Source organism: Mustela erminea, chromosome 17, assembly GCF_009829155.1.
Source record: "Mustela erminea isolate mMusErm1 chromosome 17, mMusErm1.Pri, whole genome shotgun sequence".
In the NCBI taxonomy this organism is placed as follows: domain Eukaryota; kingdom Metazoa; phylum Chordata; class Mammalia; order Carnivora; family Mustelidae; genus Mustela; species Mustela erminea.
Genome location: NC_045630.1, coordinates 31,782,512 through 31,806,373, shown reverse-complemented (window position 1 = coordinate 31,806,373; position 23,862 = coordinate 31,782,512). Strand labels below are relative to the sequence as shown.

At 54.3% G+C, this 23,862-nt stretch overlaps 2 pseudogenes; one reads left to right on the top strand and one right to left on the bottom strand.

Moving 5' to 3' along the window:
- The first annotated feature begins 639 nt into the window (after positions 1-639).
- LOC116575913 lies at positions 640-5,126 on the top strand (annotated as a pseudogene).
- Positions 5,127-5,825: 699 nt separating this feature from the next.
- LOC116575912 lies at positions 5,826-23,648 on the bottom strand (annotated as a pseudogene).
- Positions 23,649-23,862: the final 214 nt, after the last annotated feature.

The window sequence follows — 23,862 nt, the reverse complement described above, 5'->3', positions numbered from 1 at the left end:
GGGCACCAGGGCCCTTGCTGGTCTGAGCTCACTGTGTTTTCTGTAGCTGAGAGTGTCTACAAATGTCCCCCAGGAGAGACTTCACCTAGGCATTTGGTAGGGCAGACTTCAAGGGACTGGTCCCCTGGGCAGTGATGTGATGTGCAGGAAAGGGGAGACTCTAGGCTTCGGGATGAACAGGCTCAGTCCCACCCCTGAGCCCCGTGAGCAGCAGTGGCCCTGATGACACAGGGTGGGAACGGTCACCCTGCCCCTGCCTCCCTCCCCCGCCACACACGAAGACTCATCATGAGACCAACACAGCCAAAATGCGCAGTTCACGGAGCTTCCCCTTCCTTATGGGAATCCTCTCCTTTCTGATACCTGAGCCAAACCTGAAGGTGCTTAAAATAAAAGGGAGTATGCTATGGTAATGAAAACGTGTCATTTCTCTCTAGTGTATTCCAACATGAAAGCTTGCCAAAACACGAGCTTTTTTTTTTTTTTTTTGAAGGATTTATTTATTTATCTATTTATCTATTTATTTATTTGGAGAGAGAGCCTTTGTGTAAGAGAGGAAGGGCGGGGAAGAGGGAGAGATGCAGACTTCCTGGTGAGCAGAGAGCCCAAACTGGGCTCCATCCCAGGACCTTGAGATCATGACAGGAGGTCAAGGCAGATGCTAGTGGGCCTTGCACGGGAAGAATGGCCACCGTCCATGTTGACAGGAGCCGGGAGGCCTGGCCCCGGTGGGCACCCCACATGCTTCTCCCCCCTTGCTCCCCGGCAGAAGTTTCCCCTGGCCATCCTGTGGGGCTGGGAGTGCTACTGTGCTTACCCCACGCCTCAGTTCAGCCTCTGGGATGCCGTGGATAGTGCGCTATGTGGCCAGGAACCCAAGGCACAGAGGCTGGCTGGATACTGCGAGGTCTACCAGAAGCCCGTGCAGGGTGAGTTCGGCCGCTGGGCATGAGGTGTGAGGGGCCTTCCCTGCCATGTCTGCCGTGTGTGCTCTCTGGGCATTTGGAGAGACCAGTGCGTCTGCAGGCATCCTGGGGTAGAGAGGGGAGGCCACCACTGTCCCTGGAAGCTGGACACGGGACACACCTGACCTTTCCCTGGGTCTTGGGATGGAGGTACTTTGAGGAACAGCAGGAGAGCCATGAAGCAGGGCCCCACCACCCTCCAGCAGAATCTGGAATGTTCTGTGCTGTGCGGGGAGCCAGGGCTCCCTGCCTGGGCTGTGGGAGGCCTCATCTTCCCCGGAGCTCTCTCTGGGCACAAGTCTGGGTGGCCGCCCCTCCCCCCCGGAACTACCTCGGTTTCCCCATCGATGAAGCAGGAGACAGGGGGCGGTGGGTCCGGGTGGGGCGGTCGGTGGTCAGCCTCTGGCCTTTCAGACACTCGCTGTACAGACCGGCGGTTTCTGCCCACCAAGGCCAAGGTGTTTGTGGCTCTGCCGAGCTTCCCGGGCGCCAGGAACACGTGGGCGCGGCACCTCATTGAGCACGTCACCTGCTTCTACACGGGGAGTTACAGCTTCGATGGGACCCTGTACAACAAGGGTGAGTGAGAGCCACAGGGCCTGGAGTCCTGGGGGCCGGGGAACCAGCACTGCAAACACATTCCCAGCCCTGCGGCTGGCCTGGGACTCGGGACATCCATCCTGGCGGCTTACGCTCCCAGGCTATGACCACTTTCCGAATTTCCCTTTGTTGGCAGAACCCGCAGTAATTCTGTGAGACGTCACCGGCTCGTTTTTCTGATTTTCTGGGAGGCCAGAAGGAGCTCCTCAAAGCGCTGTTTTTTTAAGATGGGTGCAAAGGACCCTGGAGTTGTGTGGCCCCTAGTCTCTCCCTGCGGAAGTGAGACGCCTCCCTGTGCTGAGTAGGACCGAGAACCCCAGCCAAGTGAAGGGCTGTCAGTCCACTGTCATGTGTCACCCCCGTTGCATCCAGATTCCTGACCAGACCATGGTTTAGGAAGAGAAGCCCAGGTCCATAGCATCCTGAGCTTGGCGGGGGGCTCTGGTCTGGTGGGAGAAGCCAAGAAAGCTGGTCACTCATCCTTATGCTCTGAGTGTTACCAGCACCCCCAGGGGTGCGACCAGATGACCTGTTCCAGGGTCCTGCCTGCTGTGGCCTGGCGCCCGTGGAGTCCCATGGCACGGGCTGCTGGCCACCGGCTCGTCTAGAGGACCGTAGCCATCTGCACAGCTGGTGGTCTTGCTCTGCAAGTGGCTGGCGTGGCCACGTGTGATGGCCCTGGGGGTTCCCCCTGTGAGGCTTATGGGACTGGTGCGGGGTGGCCGCTGGCCTCTGCACTGACCCCCCAGTGACATGCATGGGCACCCGGTCTGTCCTGGGTGATTGTGGCCCATGGGACACACAGAGCAGCTGCTGTGGGGACAGGCCGCCGCACACAGAAAACACTGCAGGTCTTGGGGTGCTGGGGACCCGATCCCAATCCTGATCCCGTATTTACAGCCCGTGGTCTGGCTCCTCTTTCCCTCCTCCCCGGGGCTGGGCAGTAGGAGCCCCGGCGAAGGCTGACAGTTGTTAGGCCTGGGGCAGAGATCTGTTTGAACTAGGTTGGGTTCCAGGAGGCAAACCGGACTCAGAGGCCTTGTTTCCCAGCATCAAAGAACCTGGCCCTGCCTGCTGCACCTTTGCATGCCCCCCTCCCCCACTCACGAAGCAGATGGTGTTGGGGCTCGTTGCTGTCCCCAAGAGCCCAGGAGACATGCATGTTCGTTTATGGAGCATGGGTCCCCGGCTGGCGGACCCTGGGTCTGTCAGGATATGGCTGGAGTCTAGGTTCTAGTGCACCCCTCTGGGGGTCCTTCTGTGACATCTGGCTGCACCCCCTGATCAGTCCCCTACTCCTAGTTCCTGGGAGGTGCCCCTCCATCCCCAGCATAAAGGCCACTGCTGAACGAGCCCACAGCGTCTTGCTGACCCACGTGTGACTCTGTTACGGGTGGGGAGGGCTGGGACCCCACCACAGGACCCCAGGGCCCACTGCTTGGGCGGGGGCTGGAAGCCTGGCCTCACAGGGACAGCTGCACCAAGGGCCCAGAACCCCGTGCTGCCCTGCGATCCTGGCAGGTGTCCTGCCCACTCTGGCCATGCCTGAGGCCATGACTGCCTCTCAGGTTGTTGGCGATGCTTGCAGGAAATCGCCTTGCAGACGCCCAGAGGCATGCGCCTGCAGGGTCTAGACTTGTGGGGTCTCCTGGAGGTACGCTCAGCTCTGCCTGCTGCCACGGCAGGGTCCATCACCATCCTCAGCGGCCTCATGTCTCCCCCGCAGGGTTAAAAGGCAAGAAGGACCACTGGCAGCCGGCGCACCATCTGCGAGAAGACCCACGAGAGTGGCCATAGGGAGATTGAGATGTTCAACTCGGCCATCCTGCTGATCCAGAATCCATACAGCTCCCTGGTGGCCGAGTTCAACCACAAGTGTACCAGGCACCTGGGCTACGCGGCCGACCGAAACTGGAAGAGCAAAGGTGGGCAGAAGGGAGATCGGGGAGGCCAGGCAGTTCTTCTCCTGTGCAAAGACAGCCGTTCCCGGCCCTGCCCGGGCTTGGCCGCTGCCCCCCTGCAGTGTGGCTGGAACACGGGTCCGGGTGGCAAGTGTTGGGACACTGAGCAGTCAGAGGGCAGCAGGTGTGGGGCCGTCAGGTGGGCAGGACCGTTGCCACAGACCCTGTCCGGGCAGATGCCCCTATCACCTCCAGCCCACCTTGCCCCTTGCTGGCACCCCAGGCGCAGGAGGCTGAGCTCTGGTCCCTCCTCGGCTCCCAGGGGCCTCAGTTTACCCAATCGAGACACCAAGGCTGTCCCTGTCTGAGCGTGGTCGTGAAGACCAGGGAAAGCGAAGGGTCCCCACACCATCTGAGGTGGCAGGATGGTCACAGCTGTATTTGTTGATATTGACACCGTCCCAGCAAGACAAAAGCCCCAGCACATCTATATTTGCTGGGATAAGCTCTCATGGATAGATCCTCCCTAAACGTTGCGGGCTGCCCATCAGCGTCATGGGGTGGACTGGCCACCCCCACGGGACATGGTGGTCATCAGGCAGGGACCTCACTTACTTAGCTTCACAGGAAGACCCCGGCAGGTGCTCAGGCCCGCACCCTTTCTCCCGGTGCCCCTGCTTGTCCCCATCACCCAGGGCAAGGTGAGCGTGGATCAGGATCACCCCATCTCCCACTCGAGAAGAACACCGCTGTGCCGTGTGGGCCACGTGGCTCTCCCTGCCCTGGCGTGGGCCCCGCAGGCAGTGCGCTCACCATCCATGAGAGAGGGGACCAGTTCTCTCTACACATGCTACATCTGTCCTTGTGTGGGGCTGCACGGCCACCGAGGCAGACATGGCCCAGTGACCCAGGCTGGCCCCGAGGTGCTGCTCTTACTGCCCGCCGGTCGTCAGGAGGGCCTGGTCCCAGAGGCCACCTGCCCTGGTAGCCCGCCTCCCCGGCTCCCCGCCTGAGCGCCCAGGAGGCGGGGCTGACCTGTGCGTCTCTCCCCGCAGAGTGGCCAGACTTCGTGTGCATCTACCACATGCTGGACTGGCTGCGGGTCAGCAAGCAGCTGCTGGTGGTGCACTAGGAGGAGCTGCTCACGCTGCGGGAGATGGTGGCCTTCCTCAACGTGTCCCCGTGTGAGGAGTGTCTGTGGTGTGTGGAGAACAACAAAGAGGGCAGCTTCTGACGGTCTGGCCGGCGTCCGCACAACCGTGAGCTCTTCACCCCTGAGATAAGGGCTCTAATCCACGGCTACATCTGGACGGTAGACAAGGTGCTGCATGACCACAGCGGGGCCAGGCCGCCCGCGCCGCCCGGACACTACTCCAGGGGGCTGGCTGCCAGAGCCGCCACAGGAACCCTGCGCTCACAGACCCACTGCACGCACCACTGCTCGTTTGTGGGGACCCGCTTGGACTTGGCGATGCCGGCCCAGGCATGTGCGCTGGGCTCTCCTGCTTCCCACTGCAGGCTTGCTGGCTGGGGTCCTTGCCCCCTGGTGTGGGGCTGGGCAGACGTCAGTGCTGTGGACAGCGAGTACCGCAGCGTGGATGTGAGCTCATGGAGGCTGCTGAACCCTGTGACCCTAAACGGCACATATGACGCCCTGTGAACATCTGTGGTATAGCCACCAGGCTCCCAGGCCCACAGCCCTGCATCTCCCTTCTCCATAGACCGGATGGCAGTGCAGAGTGGAGCCTCACCCAACCCCATGCACACTGACCTCAGGACCTGCCACAGCTCTGTGCACCCCCCCGACAACTATCCCATCCAACGTCAGCACCTGTGGAGGGGCCACCTGCCTGGCTTTTTCCTATGTCCTAGAGGCAGGGTGTGGGGCAAGGGGGCATGGGGCAGGGAAGGGCTGGCCTCCAGGTGGAAGCTTGGGGTGCACATGGGGAGACCCAGGAGGGATGGGTCTTGGAGTCACTTGGACCGGTGGCAAACCCTCTGAGTTCTCATACACCCACCCCCCCAACACCCACCCCCTGCTGCAGGATCCCTGGGCCTCGTCACCACACCCTGTGTCTCTGTGGGAGCCTGCTGTCTTTCCCACTCATTCACCGCGGAGGAAGGGTCCTCACGAGCGCAGCGGGCTGCTCTGTGCTAGCTGGCTGGTGGCTGAGGGGAGAGGTAAAAAGCCGCCCACCCCAGCACACAGTCACAGGGGGCAGAGGAGGGGTAGTCACAGAGGTGAAGAAACCCAGTAGCAGAGGACTGTACTTGCCATGCAGGCTCAGGGTCACCATATAGGCTGGTCTGGAATTAGCCCAGCAGAGAGGAGAGAAGGACCTTGAGGCAGAGAAAACTGTGTGCAAAGGCTCAGGGGCTTGGAGAACAGGGGGATGGGCTGTGGGGCACGTGTGTCTGAGTTTCTGCAGCTGGGGGCGGAGTGGGTGGGTGAGGACAGAGGTGGGGACACAGAGAGGGACCGTCCTCAGCCACCTTCTGCTCAGCCTGGAGGGACAGAGCTCCCTTCAGGGGTACCTCGGGTTCAGAATGAGGCCGCGCTACCAGGTCTCCAGTGTGTTGGGGGTTTGGACCCCGGCCAGGTGGATGATGGTGTGTGGGCCCCTCGACAGCTTCTCCAGGCTTGGAGTGATGGCGGCAGGGCGCCTTGGTCTGCCCTCCTGCAGGCTGAGCCAAACTGTGCCAGGGGAAGAAAACGTGGTGAGAGATCTGGGGAAACCAGCATTGGAACGTCCTGACCCTGCACTCCCCCCGGCCCCGGGGAAGCCGAGAGCCACTGTGGTGAAAGCAGGTGGGGTGGAGGGCCCGGCAGGCTGCCCTTCCTCGGAGGGAGGCCTCCACACATGTCCCCGCCAAACTCACCGTGGTGCTGAGCCTGTCCTGGGCCGTCCCACAGCCGCTCTCTGCTTAACGCTGGCAACGCTTATTGCCACGGCCATGGCTCCGAGAATCAGTCTGGAAAGGCCCCTGATGAAACTGTTTCTCTGGAGTCGTAGGAAGACGTGAGGCCTGCCAGGAGGCCGTACCTGCCGTGCACCCAAGGGTCCCCGCACCCCCCGAAGCAAGCCTAGAGTCTCGACGGGATGGACAGCCAGATCCTGGCTGCCTCCTGAGCCTAGCTCCCAACACTGGCCCTCACTCTTCCCGGCCCCCACCCCCCGTGTGACTTTGGGGAGAAGACCCAGACACTGGGGAGGCTGGGAAGGGCACTGGAATGGCTGGAGGGCCAGGCCCACTGACCCTTGGGCCTCCCACCCTCCTGCCCAACCTGGAATCAGGACAGCATCAGCCGGACCCCCTGGTAGATGGTCCATTTCCTGCAGCAGGTCCGCAGAGACCTCCCTTCCTTCCCTGGGGAAGAGCCAGCTGCTGTGATAGCCTTGTGGCTTACAGGGGACCTCAACCAGACCTGCAGATGAGTAGAAAGATCGGTTCAGTGTACACCCAGGTCACGCTGAGTCAGTTCACATGGTTGGGCGCCCTACAGGGGGCTGGTGCTCCCGGGGATCTGGTGAGCAATGACATGCAAAGGCCCTGTGGCTGGTTCTTCTTGCGGGAGAGCCTGGAGGCACGGAAAGGGCTCTGGCTGTCCGTTGTGCAAGTGAGGCCTCCTGGAGCTCTCAGCTTCTCCATCAAGTGGCTGCTGCTCCCCTAAATGAAACAGAAGGATAGACAGGCTTCCAGACCCCAGGAACAAAGCTGCTTAATTATGTGAGCATCTTGTAACGAAGCCTCTTGCAGCTAAAATTAGAACCCGCGTGCATGAATGTGTGATAATGTTTGCACGCCAGAATTCACTTTCCCCTCGAAACATGAGAGGAGCTCCCTGGTTCCTGGGGGGCCCTCAGCGGGGAGATGGGAGTGCTGAGGGGGGTCTACATGGCTACAAGAATGCTTGGGGTAGAGGTGTGTCTCCTGCACCTGGAAGCTCACCAGGGCTGTTGCAGTGTGGTTTGTGGGGGTCTAGTGGGAAACTGATGGGTCTGGGCCCCTAGTGCTCACTGTTCCCACCAGGACCAGTAGGCCTGAATGAGGTCGAAATGGAGTGGAAAGCAGAGCTTGAGCCAGGCAGGGTCATGCCCCCTGTTCCCGCCCGTCTCCCTCCCCAGCAGCCCTGGTGCCCGGGGTGGGGCTATTTAAGGTCATTGTCATCTCTGGGGTGGGGCCCCAGCTGGGCGCAGTCCAGTGGCTCCTTCCATCTCTCTGGCTACAGTGGTTTTGGGGATGGTTGCATGAGCTATGGACACATATACGCTCATTCACATGCAGAGACGATCACACTCACAGGCAGACACACATGATCACATACGTACACACACGACCCACATGCTCACTTGGAGATACACGTGCACATGTACACACATGTCCCCATGCACTAACACACAGACACAAACACAAGGGTATGTGCATGTTCACGCTCACACACACATGATCAAAGTCACACACACCGGCACCTACTCAGAGGTCTGTCCAGCTCCACAATACAGACAGGAGGGTGGGTCTTGTGGGCATCCTGAAGGCTGCGGAGGCCCCTCCCTCCAGAGCCCAGACTTTGTTCCCCACAGCTGGACAGTCAGTGCTCACTCTCAGGTGAGTCCTTCAGCCCAGGGTGACCCGTATGGCCAGGTCAATGCCCTCCAGGAACCCCACGCCTGCTGCCTTGGGAAGTTGTTCATTTGGGCTTCACGATGGGAGGAAGCTGAACAATCATAAGAATGCGTTTCTGCAAATTTTGGATTTACCTAAAGACACAAGCATGTGCCTATTAAGCATGGGGGAAATTATCAGTGAATGTTTTAAAATGACCAATAAAAAGGAAAATATCATTGCTCCTTGTTTTTTATGGATCCTAATGTTTCTTTCTTTTTTTTTCTGATGGAAACATCAACAAACTCCCCTCCTAGATGCCGGCCACTAATGACACAGCCAGCACACGGTAATGCAGGCACTCAGGTGCCCGCCTGTCATAATTCATCTTCAAAACTGTAATTGACCCAACAAAGAGCACAAAATCACTGCAAAGAGCAGATTCAATAAAAAACCGATTTCACTCTCTTTTCCAAAGCAACAAGCTGGGGACGGGAGCTCTTAAGTACATATCAGGTCGCTTCTCCGATTGCCACTCCCACCCCAATTTGATGAATTCTCACCTATTTATTGAGGACCTACTCCACTGGAATCATTAGTTAGGTACTGGAGGAAAGCAAAGTTTGAGGCAAATTCCCCATGGCCAGGAAGCACAGTCAGGTGGGGAAGGAGATACGTTACAGTGTTATGAACGCCCCCAGAAGAGAGGCAGTGTGGGTGACTCCTGCCAGGGAATCAGGGAGGGCTTTATGGAGGAGGTGGCATTTACATGTGATGGAGAGGCAGGAAGAGGGTGGGCAGGAGCTCAGACTAGCACGGGGGCAGTTTTAGCGGAGTGCAGGGGGTAGTGCGGGAGCATGGGGAAAGGCAGGTGGAAGGTCCCTGATTGTGGAAGAAGCAGGTGTTGAAATTTGTAGGTGAAACCTGAGCCCCCTTCCCCTCCTGCGGTGTGGTCAGGAGAGCAACCCGCCCCCTACCAGGCCCTGGGTGGTCCAGCTCCCTTGGCTGCAGGCCTGCCCCCAGGAGCCCAGAAGGGCAGTGCAAAGGACTCCTCCAATGCTGCTAATGAGAGGAGGCGGGGGGGGGGGGGGGGGGGGCTGTCACTGGGGTCACTGCTCACATGGGGCACAGGCCTCACAGGCAACCCCACAGCAGGAGGCTCCCGGCGCTTCCAAGGCAAAAGATTTTGGACCATTTACTGCTCAGTGCTTCTCTCCGCCTCTGCACCGACTGACTGTGGGGAAACTAGGGGTCACAGCTTCTCTGCAGGGGAAGGCAGGTGCTGCTGGGACCTTTCCGTCCCGGAGGATCTTGGCAACATGTGGAATGTGTCCCTCAGGAACGCCCCACCTACACCTGTGGCTCTCACCTTTCTGGGGCAGAAACCCGGACTTGGGGGATCTGGGAGACATTTGCCCTTTCCCTCCCCATGCACATTCCACCTGTTGCCCACTCCGTGTATCCCCTCTGCTTCTCCTGTGTTTCTCTGCTCCCCCTACCCCACCCAACTACCCCATGGTTTCCTCTGGGACAGACTGAATCTCCAGTTTGGAGGATTCACTGCCTCATTCTAGATCTTACTTCTCAGCCTTCCCCCAGCCCCATGCCCCTCCCAAGGCCCCACAGCCCCTCCCCCGACCCACAGTTCCTCCCCCTGCCCCACAGCCCTTCCCCAGGCAGCACAGCCCCAGCCCCGGCCCCATGGCCCTCCCAGGCCCTACAGCCCCTCCCCCACCCCAGAGCCCTTGCCCAGGCACCACAGCCCCTCCCCCATCCCCAGAGCCCTTGCCCAGGCACCACAGCCCCTCCCCCATCCCCAGAGCCCCAAGGCCAGGCCCTGCTCCATCCCTGCCCTTGGGAGGGTGGTACACCATGGTGGTCCACATGGGTAGACCATGTGACCTGTCTGGGCTAATGAGATATTCTTGATGCAATGCCTCCAGAGGCTTGCCACGTCCTTGTGCCCTGGAGTTGGGCACGCTTTCATTCCTGGGATCCCCCGAGAAGGTTATGCACCAGGCAGAGGCGCCACTTCAGATATGGCCTCTGCAGAAACCTGAGGAAAAGACCCAAGTCTATTCAGGAGCCTAAAGCCATGCCCCGCTCGCCCGCCCCAGAATGAGGGTAGCCCACATCAGCTGTAGCAAGGTGAATCCGCAGAGCCCTGGTCATGAGAAGAAATAGTCTTTGTCTCAAGTCACTGAGGGTTGGATGCTTTGTTACATGGCGTGGCTGCTTGGTTTGCGGGCTGATGCAACCCTGGTCATCCAAGCTCTCCCCCCTTCCTCCTTAAGCCCAACTGTCATAGGGATGGTCGCTGTAGCAGGAAAGACTTCCCTATTAGAGATATTCTGACTTTCTTCCAGAGGCTTATTCCTTAGTTCACGTGCCAACATACGGAGATCCATGCTCAGCCTTAGCAGGGGCGACAAGAGGCAAGAGCGGGGTGGTTCTGCAGGAGGCTGAGACATACGCCCTTTCTTCGAGAGTGAGAGAACAGGGCCAGAAGCCAGCAATCACGTGGCAGGGTACCGGCCACGTTTCTGACCCAAGAGCAGACCACGGGGAGACAAAGTCATCATTCTGCAGATGCGCATGTTTCTTCTTAAGACAAATTATCTCTATTTTTTTAAAAATCCCCAGTAATTACGAGTATCCCTTCTGCACACACCGCATGAGCCAGTGAGGAACTGGAATGCAACACAGCCTTCCCATATGTCAGTACCAGTTACGCCTTCTTTTAAAGCGTGTTCTGTGCATCCTTCTGGAAGGAGGTGAATGAAATGTTCTTGTAAATGGACAAATGATTCACGGGATCATGACTACTTCTCACCAGCTGCATCAATTCTAGGCAGCGATGGGACTTGGTGAGATATTATTTACAACTTGTTAAAAACACTCCTTGAGACACTTCAGGCCTTGTTCGGTCCTGGTGAGCTCAGCTGAACGTGGCTGGGATGGCAGTCGGCCGAAACTGGTCCTCCCGGCACACCCACGCTGCCTGGGCCCAGAGGAACTGCATGCCGGCACGGGGAGGCTTCTGGAACTCTTTCCTCTGAGAGGGAGGACGGGGAAGCCTGAGACATGCACGGGACTTTACTGGGCCATCAACGAGGCATTCGATCAGGCATCGATCCAAGTGACATTCTATCTGGTGATGGGGTCACAGCTACACAGGGCAAAGGACAAACACACAGTCCTGCTCTCAGGTTGCCTATGGTCTCACAGAGATACGGTTCCCCGTCTATTAGGTAGTCTTCAGGAAAGAAATGACCTGGCTTGCCTGTCCCTTAATCTCCTCCTCTGTCAAATTATGAAAATGAAAATGGTAATCACCTCCCAGGACGGTGGGGACAGCCACGTCAGCCAACACATGTCCACCATACCCCCTTGTTCCCTGAGAGGACCCTGAGCTTGTTGGGGCGGCCATGCTTCCTGATGACCGCTCACCTTCCCAGGCTCCCTGTGGCCACGTGGGCCACGCGCCCCGGTTCCTGTCCGTGAGCACAGATAGAAATTTTGGTGAGCGCATTCCTTTCTGAGTAAAAGGACAAAGTTTCGCGAGAGACGCTGCTCATTTGCCTTCTCTCCAGAAACACCTGAATGGAACCTCTGACCACGTGGGACCAAGGGGACAGTGATGGGCTGGAGGGGCCTTGGGCTCTGGACGTGCTCCTGGGCACCTGTCAGCCGTGTTCTACTTAGTTCCAGACAGCTCTTGGTTCAGCAGCTGTCTCACGGGCGAACGTGCTCTGGACAGTGTGAGCCCACAGACTGCCAGGTGTGCGGGAAGTACTCCGTGGGGCCGCACTGTGTGGTTACTGATGCCGTGAGCACCCAGCACGGCGGCGTGGTGAGTGGGTGCGGACGCCAGATGCTTCACGGGGCCTGCAGTCCCAGCCAGTGCCACGGGCTCTGAGCCTCAGAGGTCTTTCCAGGCAGACCCCTCTGCTCCTCCCAGCTGTCCTGCCCTCCACGGGGCCTCTACATTGGCCGTTCCAGGAGGATCCAAGCCGGAGCCCTGGCTTCAGTCCTGCGCGAACCGTCCGCCTCGCTTATTTCCAGTGGGGGTCTGCTCCCAGCTCACTCCCAGATGAGACCCTCCCGGAGTGACCCCTCACCATCAGTAGCCCCTTGACGCTCCCGTCCTTCGGGCCCGAGTGCCGACACTGCCACGGACATTTCAGCAAGGCCGGGGGAGACACAAAACATACCTCACTTTCAAAAATTCAATCCTAAAAAAAAAAAGAACCATGCAATGTTTGCTTTTCTACTGTGATATATTCTTGTTAACTTCAATATAAAAATGCTTTAACTTCCCTGCTGATGGGAAGAATTAATTGTATTCGAGGAAGATGCTGGGTGTTCAGCCGCAGTTCTGAGCGCCCCCTCAGAGGGCGTTCGGGAGCTCCCTGTCCTGTCGTCCATGGGACGTGGGTGCCCTCCTGTGACCCCTTGTTCCACACACCGTCCCGTCCTCACTGAGCGTCTTACCTCCCTGGCCACTGGCAAACTCCCGGGTGTGCTCCCGTCTGAGAGTGCCCAGCAGGCCGGCTGTGCTAACCGCTTCGGCCTCTGGTCCCACCACACACCTGTCAAGCACAGGGGACATTCTGTTCATCGTGGAAGGCTTCCAGTTACTCGTGTGTGACCAACGATCCCCACACCTAGAGACCCCTCCTCCTGAGGGGGACAGGTGCCCCAGTAGCAAGCAGGCACCAGCTGCCTGGACGCGCCTCGGTACCACAAGCGGGGAGGCGTGAGGACAAAGAGAGCGTCTGAGAACGGATGTGCCGGCCGGTGACGTCCCCACGCACCCTCGCAAGCCTTCTCTGCCCCGCACCCGAGTGTGGAGGTTGAGGCTGGGGCAGGAGGGCAGGGAGGGACCTGCTTGCTGCTGGGAGGGACCCGGCACGGAGGGACCTGTCTCCGGCTCCTGGTATTTCTTACCTCCAACCCCACACGGGAAACTGAGTGCTTAGTGTTCATTCTGAGCGCGGGTCAGTGGTCTGTACAGGAAACCAGGATGGGCTCTGGTGTTGGCCACATCCCCCCAGAGCCACTTCTGTGTCCCCCACTCTCAGGGGCCCAGCAGAACAAGGAGGGCTCTAGGCGTCTCCCCCTAGCCCCTTCCCTCGGCCCTCTGGAGGGGCAGGCTGCCCTCCGGGAGCTGTCCGTGGCTGTGGGCTACTTGTCCGATGTCTAACAGCCCCTCGTCTGCCATGAAGAGCTCCATTATCGGAGCCTTCATAGCAGGTGTCATTGAACAGACATTAAGACCCAACTGGCCATGGTTAAGGGGACCATTAGCACATGCCTGATGTTTGCCGTGATAAACGGAGACCCAGCCAAGCACTCATGTGATAATGGACTGGGAAACACCCCCTGAAGGGAAGTAACAGGATGGGAGGCAGGGAGGGCACGCCCTGCCTGGGGCCCTCAGAGCCTCTGCAGACTCTAAGTCAGCCTTGCCCTGGCCTCCCTGGGTCTCTGGCGCTTGACCAAGGAGGTGGGGACGCTGCCTGCCCCGCCAGCCTGAGCATGCTCCGGGGAAGCCTGCCTCGTGACGGCAGGACAAAGGGTCACGCTGCCTCAGTTTCCCCTGAGCTGACAGGTCTTTGGGAGCCCAGACCAGCGTCAAAGCGAGCCGATGGGGGCTGTCCACCTCCCTGGGTGTCCCCATCCCGGTCCCCACGGGCCCTGCAGGGGGTGAGGCTCAACCCTGCCGGCTGCATGCAGACTCCGGGCTGGCCCCTGCAGGACAGCAGGTGGTGTAGAAGGAGCCTGGGTCCTGGGTCCTGGGCTTGGCTCAGCCAACACACACTGTGTGACCTCACGGAGGTCACACAGCCTCTCCCGGCCTTGACGCTCTTCCCAGTACAGTGAAAGCTTATCCTATCCTCCACGATTTACGGTTTCTCCAACTCTTCTATTTTCCATTTTAGGGGAAAGAAATTGTCATTTCCAGTTTCTTCTCAGGACTCAGAGCTGCCAATGTGCTTAAACATCCCCAGGAGACACAGCACAGATTCTATGGGGGCCTGCGTCAAATCTACATCCGTGGAAGCTCACCACCCAGCCCATGGGAGCCCCCACATGCAGGCCATGTGTGCAGGGAGCCCCAGGGCCCACCAGAAAGATGGGTCCCCGGGCACAGAGCCGCTCGCAGGTGTGGGGGTGAGAGGCTCCTTCACACCCTCTTTCAGGCCTACAAACAACAGGCAGTGAGATCTGCCAGGCTCTTGGCGGAGATGGGGAAGCAGAAGCTCACGGGACCCTGCCTGGCTGCTGAGTGGCCTCTCACCACTGAGCCTTTGTTTCCTCACCTATAGGACAGGAGAATCTGGGGGCTGTTCTGACATCATGTGAGTGGGCAGCCAGGGCCAGCCAGGACCCAAGAAGCTAGAGAGAGGAACTCCCTCAGGGACTGCTTACACGCTGACAGAGAGCAGCAGGCCCCCCCGCAGTGCAGACACATGTGGTGGTCCTGCTGCTGGGTCCCTAGCAGAGGCTGGAACTGGCCTGCAAAAGCCAGGGCCCAGGGAGACTCAGACACCACCCGGGATGTCCCAGGGCACAGGGGTTGGGACCCCAGGGCCAACCTCCCCACTGGCCCAGCCTGTAGTCTCTGAGCGGGGGCCTGGGAGAGGCAGCCTGCAGGGCAGTACAGGTCGCGGTTGGGGCCTGAGGTTGCAGGAGCAAGCAGGCAGGGTCAGGAATACTGCCCCGACTTGGAGGCAGAGGAGTGAACGCCGCCTTCCCAGAGCTGCCCAGGGGAACATCCACATCTGCAGTGAGACCAGCCTAACTGGGACCTCCACCTGCGTCCACCCTCCACAGCCCAGAACCCCTACAGCACTGTGCCTAGGGGGGGCCCTTTCCATGGCCAGGGACACATGGGCCCATGGGATTCTTTCCTAGCAGGCACTCCAAGCAAGTTCCAGAGCCACTAGGATTGGAAACTACCAGAATGTTCCCTAGGCCCAGGAAGCCATGGTCACGGTAGGACTTCCTGGCCTTGGTCTCAAGGACAAAAGTCTACCCCATCACTGCATCAACCGAAACGGATCCCAGCATTGCTTGGGTTCGAGATAAAATTTACTTGATGTTAGCTTTTTCTGCCAAACTCAAGGTCTCCAAGCCTTCCAACCGCAGGAGACTTCATCACGTGGTATCTCTGTGATGTTTTTTGGAGGCACCGTCCCCCCATGGGCAATTCGGAGCCTGCAAAGGGACATGTGGTGGGCTCCCCGCACACACCCAAAACACGCCCAGCCCCCAGCCAGTACAAATGAACAGGTCAGGCCTCAGGATCTGGAAGCCCGAGGGGGAGACACGGCCATCACAGTGGGTCCCCTGCTGTGGGAGATCACAAGCTGTGTGATAGCGCAGGACAGACCCTCATGCAGAGAAGTGGACATGCACAGACCCTGTGCACAGATGGACCCTACACAGAGAAGTGCAGCCCCCAAATGACTGGTCCCTTAGAGCGTATGACAGCCACCAGCACAAGCTTGCTTTTCCTTCTTCCTCTCCTACAAGAGGATACCACGGCGCCGTGTGAGGGATCAAAGCCCTCAGCAGAGTGGCCGGCCGGTTCATAAGCAAACACCCCACATCCCATGTGTTGCCAGATTTCATATTCTAACTGGTGGGAAGGACAGATTCATGAAGGCCGATAGGAAAAGCACAGTTAGCAACGCGGCTGTAACCTGCAGCCCACCACATCAGGGATGGCTCGAGTCATAAAGCATATCGGGGACTGAACTCCTCAAACACACCTCCCCCTTCAGCCTCCCATCTGGCTTCTCCAGCCCACACCCAGCACCCAGCCCACCTCTGGCTCACTGCAGGCCCTTGTGCTGGGAACCCCCATCCCCTGCAGACAAGCTGAACCATCCCCGTCCTCTTGCACCGGCTGAGATGCTGCCTCCTCCAGGAAGCCTTCCCTGATCCGTGCCAACACAGGCAAACACAGGCCCTTGTGCCCCTCCTTCACGCCTGTGTGGTTTGAGTGTCTGTCCCCCCCACCCGACCATAAGCTCCTTGAGGGCAGAATCTCAGACCCTTGATATTCCACAGGCCTAGCAAAATGCGGGGTACTCAGTTCCTCTTTCTGAATACTGTCACTGGAGAAGAACAAGGGACCCTGGGTGGCTGCGGTCCCCTCCCCCCTTTGCCTCTCTGCTCCCTGGTCCCTGGCTGCTGGGCATGCTTGATTTGTGTGGTGCCTTTTGGCACTCCCCACGCCCACGGGCCCTGCAGCAGCCTCACTCTCCCAGCCCGGCAGGTGCTTCCTCCCAGAATCCAGGTTCTCCCCATTGGCCCAACCCAGGACCCAAGCAAACTGCCAGGCACCGCCCCTTCACCCTACAAGGGTTCTAGCTGGGTGTGGATAGCAGGCGCAGGGGTCCCTGGGCCCAGACCCCCTGCTGAGAGCCACCATGTGTGGACAGTGTCTTTCTTGGTTCCTGTGTACTCACTGTACATTTGGCCCCCAGCTCCTCAGGAATGAGACCCAAATGTACTCCTGTCTGCCCAGCTCTGCCAGAACCCCAGCTGGAGCCTTCGTGCAGGGGGCCGCTGGCTGTCTTGGCTTAGCTATCCCCAGATTTCTCGCCCCCTGCCCATGGCCCCGACCACTGCAGCTCAGAGCCCTCTCTGCTGAGAAGAAATCCCCCACCCTTCCACTCCAAAGGGTGTCCAACGGACTGAGGACCACAAAGGAAGGATGGGTTTTTGTCCATGGGTATTTCAGAATCATACTCGTGAGACCGGCAGCGCTCACACTGGCTGAGAAAAGCCCAGGCAGGGTGCCTCTGGTGAAATTTTCAACTCCACTCTAGAGCCCAGACCTGGCCCAGCTTGGGCCTGGAGGTGCCTGGGAGAGCCCATCCTTCACCTGACAGATATCCTGGCCCAGAGTCCAGTGGACAAATTTTCCCAGGCTCTGTCTATGGCTGGGGTTGTATCTTTATGGCTTGTGCAGGCTGGCGAGCTCATCAAGACACATGAGCAGTTAATGGATGAAGATACAGATGATTCTGGCTTTGTTATCTTGTGAAATCCATGTCAGCTTGCATTTAGCTGGTATAAACTATACTTCTTTGGCTGGTTTTAAAATTTTGTATCTATTACCTGAAAATTGTTTTTCTTTTTTTCATACACTTAAGACTTTTAGGAAAATATACCCATGTTACGTTGTATCTTGATTTTATACAGTAGTCTTCCATTCAAAATATTCAAAAATGATAGAATAGTAATTAGTGATGCCTGCACTGTGCCTACATTTCATCTAATTCCTCTCAACAACTAAAACAATGTCATTGCTCTTAAGAGTGGAATGAGGCTTTAGATGTCATCAAAGAAACATACATGGTGTTTTTAAGTTTTTTAGGTTAATTTCACTATGGCAGGTTACTCCTTTCTGTTAAAGAGATTAACTGAAGTTTTTGGTACTTGTTTTTTTCCCCAATATATAAGGCCAGTATACAACAAACAAACAAACAAACAAACACCACCCCACACACAATAAAATAAAATCCCAAGATCTCGGAACTGATAGAGATCTTAGGGAAAGTACCAGTGACACCACACTCTGCCCACAGACCCAGGCTGAGTTCTTCATAAGGGATTGATTTCCCTGAGCCATGAATTCCATCCACTTTCACTCGGAATACAGAGGAAACAGAACAGAGGAGGAGGCAGGCTTTGAGGATAAACAGAGAATCCAGGGGTAAACAGAGAACCCATTCTCTCTCAGTTGTGTGTGCGTGATGTGAATGCCAATGATCATTCTTCTGATTTACAGAATGTTCACTTGACTAGAAAGGAGAGTCTGAGATAACTAGAGGAATATTGGAGCTATTATGAACTCGATGCCAAAATAAAATTGCAATGAGAAAAGAACACGATAGGTTCAAGGCCTTTGGGAAACCATTGTGTTCATCAGATGCCATCTTCTCACAGCCCGACACCTGTCTTTTCCTTCTAACGAATTCATCACCTGAGAGAAGCTGTCTTGCAGGACATGCGAGTCATCCAGCAAGTAAGGATGAAGATTTAGCATTTTCCACATGCAAGTGGTTCAGATTCAAAGTAGCTTTTGGTCTCTTGTACTGAGTGAGCAGATGGCTTGTCTTGATGACGTGCAAATAGTAAAAGGGATACAGCACTTAACCGTGGGTGCTGAAGAGCTGAGTTGCAGTCCTTTTCTAGCATTTCCAGTTCCCTTGAGATCCTTCGTAGTGTTTCCAGATATTATCAGCCTCTTCAAGTTCCTTTACATTCAAGATGGCATTTTTTTAAAGTAATCTCTATGCGCAGTGTGGAGCTTGAACTCATGACCCCAAGATCAAGAGGCACATGCTATACCCACTGAGCCAGCTATACCCACTGATCCTACTACGAAGGATCTCAAGGGATCTGGAAATGCTAAATAAGGACTGCAACTCAGCTCTTCAGCACCCACGGTTAAGTGCTGTATCCCTTTTACTATTTGCACGTACCCCTCAAGATGGCATTCTAAAATACCAGTGCTTTTAAATACTAAAATCTATTGTCAAACCAACATTGTCCCTCATGCCTCTGTGCACGTATTTTTTATTTTTTTTTTAAGATTTTTTTTATTTATTTGACAGAGAGAGATCACAAGTAGGCAGAGAGGCAGGCATAGAGAGAGAGAGAGAGGAGGAAGCAGGCTCCCTGCCGAGCAGAGAGCCCGATGCGGGACTCGATCCCAGGACCCCGAGATCATGACCTGAGCCGAAGGCAGCGGCTTAACCCACTGAGCCACCCAGGCGCCCCTGTGCATGTATTTTTCATCACACAATTTTTCAAGTTGAGATCAAATTCTCAGGGCCTTCACTGAAGACCTTTGACAACAGAAGGGTCTTGCCAGAGTTCGTGGGGCCCACACAAGGCAGATCATAGTCTGGTCATGAAGGCGGTGGTCCCTTGCAAAAAGTGCTCTAAAACACTGATAATCCATGTACAGAAACTCTCAGTTATCTGGAGATCAGAACCTGGCAGCCTAAAGCATTGCGACCACTCACAATAAGGAAAAGGAGCATCTCTGGCTCCCAGTGAGCCAATTATTTTTATCATAAAAGTTTTATTATTTAATACTTCGTTAATGTATTACTTTATTATGTTTTAATTTAGTTGATCACTTATGTTATCATAAATATTATAAATATCTATAATTACATACATGCTATAAGCGTGATATATAGACTATATAATTTCATACATATTAATATTTATACATTGAATGATATGTAGATGATTATAATTATTATTGATCATTATTGTAATTATTATGTACAGTACTGATCATAGTTGTTATAAAATACAGTTTCTCTATCCATAGAAGGTGTTCAGTTGTCTGAAGAGAGCTTAGGAGAGGGGTTCCAGTCTACGGAACTTTCTGAATCTGACAAGGAACCAGGCAGGACTGGACCCACAAGCTCTGCAGAGGCCCTCCTGGAAAGCCAAGCCACATCCTCGCAGTGATCGGCCCCAGGTAGCTTTTCTTGTTCTTGCTCCCTACTTCGCACACACACCCCCGAACTTGAGACCAAGAGGGGAAATAGATATGCTCTTCGGATATGGTCTACGACATAGAAGAGCCCTCTTCTGTCAGCTCCTGTCCTGCTCCCCCACCCCAACAACCTGTCATCGGACCTTCCCCTTTCACCGCCCGAAAGCTTTCCCGCTCCTCTGCCTGCCTTTGACTTGAGTCTCTGCCAAATGCAGGGGGTGGAGATGACCCCCTGACTCACTTGCCTGTTGTCAGTAAGTAGTTCCTGCTCTGTCGTGATTGTTCATTATCTCAGGATTCTCTCTCCCTCTCCCTCTCCCTCCCCCTCTGCACCTTCCTCTGTTCACACAAGAGCTCGCACATGCATTCTCTCTCAAATAAATAAAGCCAGGACCCCTGGGTGGCTCAGTCAGTTAAGCATGTGCCTTCGCCTCAGGTCATGATCCTGGGGTCCTGGGGTCAGATAGAGTCCCACATCGGGTTCCCTGCTCAGCAGAAGAGTCTGCTTCTTCCTCTCCCTCTGCCTGCTGCTCCCGCTGCATATGCTCTCTCTCTTAAATAAATACATAAATAAAATCTTTAAGAAAAATAAAAATTCACATGAAAATTCCTAATTGTATTGTGGTTCTAAATCAGGACCCTAGGTCAGAAAGTAGCCGACTGAAAATAGTTATTGGCACTTATTTTGACTTAGGAGAGAACAGTTCTCCCTATGGAGGCCAACCCAGAGCCATGCATGCCTCCTGGAGTCCCTGCTTCAAACAGCCATGAAAACAGAATATTGGGCCCTGCAAGCAGCCGGTCAGAGAATTAACCAAGTGCCCTCGGGAAGATGCAGCTCAGGTATAGACATGACACAACAAGTGGACAACTATTTGCAAAACAGCAAGATTTTGTCAAAGCTGCATTAGAATTGTATTATCTCAAAGTACTGTCCAGAAACCAACGTTATCCAATAATACATCCTATAAGTGTGCAAATGCGGAGACCGTGAATGTGGCTAAGAATCCAGAGCCTGTCATTGGTCCCGGATAAAGAAAGACTTGTGGATTCAGAAACCTCTGCCCTCCAGCAAAAACAAGGGGAAAGATTGATTTGTCATGGCGTTATGAGGAGGCGGTTTCTGAGAGATCATAACAACAACAACAACAAAAATGCAAGGGTTTGGTAAATGTGGGATGGAGCGCTGTCTTTCCACGAAGGAGAGAGGAAGCAAGGGCGAGAAAAGGTACATGGGTCTCGTCCAGGCATCATGGCAAAGCTGTCTCTTGAGATGCCATCCACTTCAGTGCTGGGAAATCTGTACTTTTAGGTCACCGCATGGTGTGCAGTTCCCACAGAATCTGGGGATTTCCTCCAATGTGCCACGTGAATCCAAGAGCCTGTTCCCTGGAGTTTGGCAGCACAGGGTTGGTTAGCAAGACCTGATATGGGCCTTTCCAAAGGACTTGAAGAGGTTTTTTTTCTGGAATTCTTTTGCAGTAGACAAGATCTCCAGGTTGCAAGATGGGATGCTTAAGGTCATCTCCTTAAATGCACTGGGAAACCACTCCTCTCCCAAAGCATGGTTATTTTTAACATGAACAATTAAGCCCTTACATATTAATTTCCATTCATTTTATTTATAAATTCCCTTTATTAATTTTCATGGCCTGAAATTCACTGGATGGAAAAATCGAAGTCAAAATCTGAGCTTACTACATCTACTCGCATTGGAGGTACCTAGAGGAATACGTATAAAATTTACTCTATAGGAATGTGCTTTAAAGCCAGGCATTAATATAATCCTATTTAAAAACTTTTGAGGAAATAATCAGAACCCACACAACAGTGAAGAATGCGAACCAAAGAAGAAGGTGGAGGAGGAGGAGGAGGAGGAGGGGACAGGGACAGGGAGGGGAGGGGAGGGGAGGGGAGGGGCAGGAGAAGGAGAAGAAAAGCTTGCAAAGACCACATACTGCCAATGACAGACTCTGTATATTTTCAAAAGAAAGTATTGACATCAAGATGAAAGATTACCAGAAATGTCCAGACATTTGAAAGGAACCCAGGCGAAACTTCTAGAATTGACAAATGAAATAACTAAAATTATAAACTCAGCTAGAGGGCTAAGCAGATACAGAGGAATTAATTAACTAGAAGCCAGATTTGAAGGTGCTCTCAAGGATGCCACAAGGATTAGAACATGGAAAATGTGGATAAAACTCTCCATGAAATTTTAAAGCACTTAAAAGGTCTTCAAATGTACTTGCACAGCCTCCTACATGGGAATCTCTCTTTTCTTCCTCCGTGACCTCATTTGGTATCATTTCCCCATGACCCAGAAGCTTCATTCACTCTTGTGGAATATGCTGCGATGGTTCATTTTTTGTGTTGGCTTCGCTGGACCACAAGGTGTCCAATCAGGTGAAACTTTGCTCCGGGCCTATGAGATTGTTTCTGGACGAGACTAACATTTGAATCCGTTACTAAGTAAAACAGATTGCCACCCCAATGCTGCCAGGCCTCATCCAACTGGCTGAGCCAGAACAAAAAGGCTGAGTAAGGGAGAAGCCCCTCTTTCTAACCCTCTGTCTTTGAGCTGGGACATTGGTCTTCTCCTGCCTGGGTCATAACCGTGTGAGCCAGTTTCTAATAAATCCCTCTCTAGAGAGAGATGACATGGAGATGTAGGTGTAAACAGTCAGTTGTTTCTCTGGAGAATGCCGACTAATACACATTCAATTCCTCCTCCTGACTTAGTTCCATTGATTTAACTCCTTCCTTTCTTTGGGAAATGAGGATCCCAGTTAGATGCCCTTTCTGACCTAAACACTTTAGACCACACAGATCCGCAGTTCCCGCCCCAGTGAATGGAAACACCACTCTGTGGTCCAGATCGGGGATCTACATTGTCACAGCTCTGTCCTAGGGAGGCTTTGGGTAGTTTGCCATGTTCCCCCAGGGCCACGAGAAGCCCTTATTATTTCCCAAGTGGACTGATAAGAGGCCACATCCTATGTCAGCTACAGGAGAAACAGAGCAGAACAACAAGTGGATGAACCCAAAGAGCAGACCGCTTGCAAATGAAAAATGAAGTGAAATGAAAAATTGAATGAAAAATGAAATGAAAAAATGCTTGTTCAACCAATTCTCATTTAAATTAGGAAATCTGGGTTGCAATTCAGATAAAAATCAGCAACTTAATAAGGCAGATGGGTATTTAAAACTTTTTCTTATGAAGACAAAAAACCTGCACCGGGGAGAGTTAAAATCCCTTTCAACTGACGATTAAACAAAAAATTCAAATGATTTATTTGACCAAGAAACAGTGGATCTCAATCTAAAGACATCTCAAGGGGAAAAAAATAGGACTGATAGAATGAGAGTGCAGATTTAGACATTAACTAAATTGAGAAGAGAATATATGAAAATGATGGATATAGAAATATCATGGAAACCCACAGACTTGCCACATTCCTTATATCTAAATGTCACAGTCAAGTACTTCTACTTATGCTCAAGTCCCAGGCCATGCTGTGCTATGTGATACATCCCAGACCCATATTAGTAGTCATGATGGTGGTAATTTAACTGTGGATATTAAACACCTTCAAGATACTATTAAGGGCATTCCCTGTGATCCTTACAATCAGTTGCAAGTGTGAGTTTCACTCAAAGGATTAATGATATTTTATCTGATGTAAACCCCTTTGCTTGGATCAAAACACTGGTGCTGGCATTATAGGTGGAATGACGACACTTTTTATTGCTATAATCACTTTATGCTTCGTCCTCAGATGCTCATGGAAATCTTTCTGACGACTGATGGTTCAAGAACTTGCAAAACGGATTTTGCTGCTTCTGCATTAACAAAAAGGGGGAAATGTAACCGTCCCTCAGAATGATAGGCTGCTTGAAATATCACTGATGAGAAATTGTACTGGTCATGCAAGCATGCTTGACGATGACCTTGAAAAAACCCGAACTAGCAGCAGGCCTCCGGTGGAGAGGAGGATACGCGTCCTTGAAGCCCAGCAGCTCAGGGAGGAACATCGCCTGTTTCCCTTTACCATTGTCTCCCCTGCCTCCTGAAAGCCTGCTGTTAAAATAATCCCTTTATGTGCGCTTGCTCAGCCAAACATTCCATGCTGCTGGGCCAGAAAAATGTGGCCTCCACAGTCTCCCAGTTACCTTCAACAAGGGAGCCATGCTCTTCTTCCTTAATTATCCTTATCAGACCTTCCAAGAGGAGGTTTGCTATTACGGA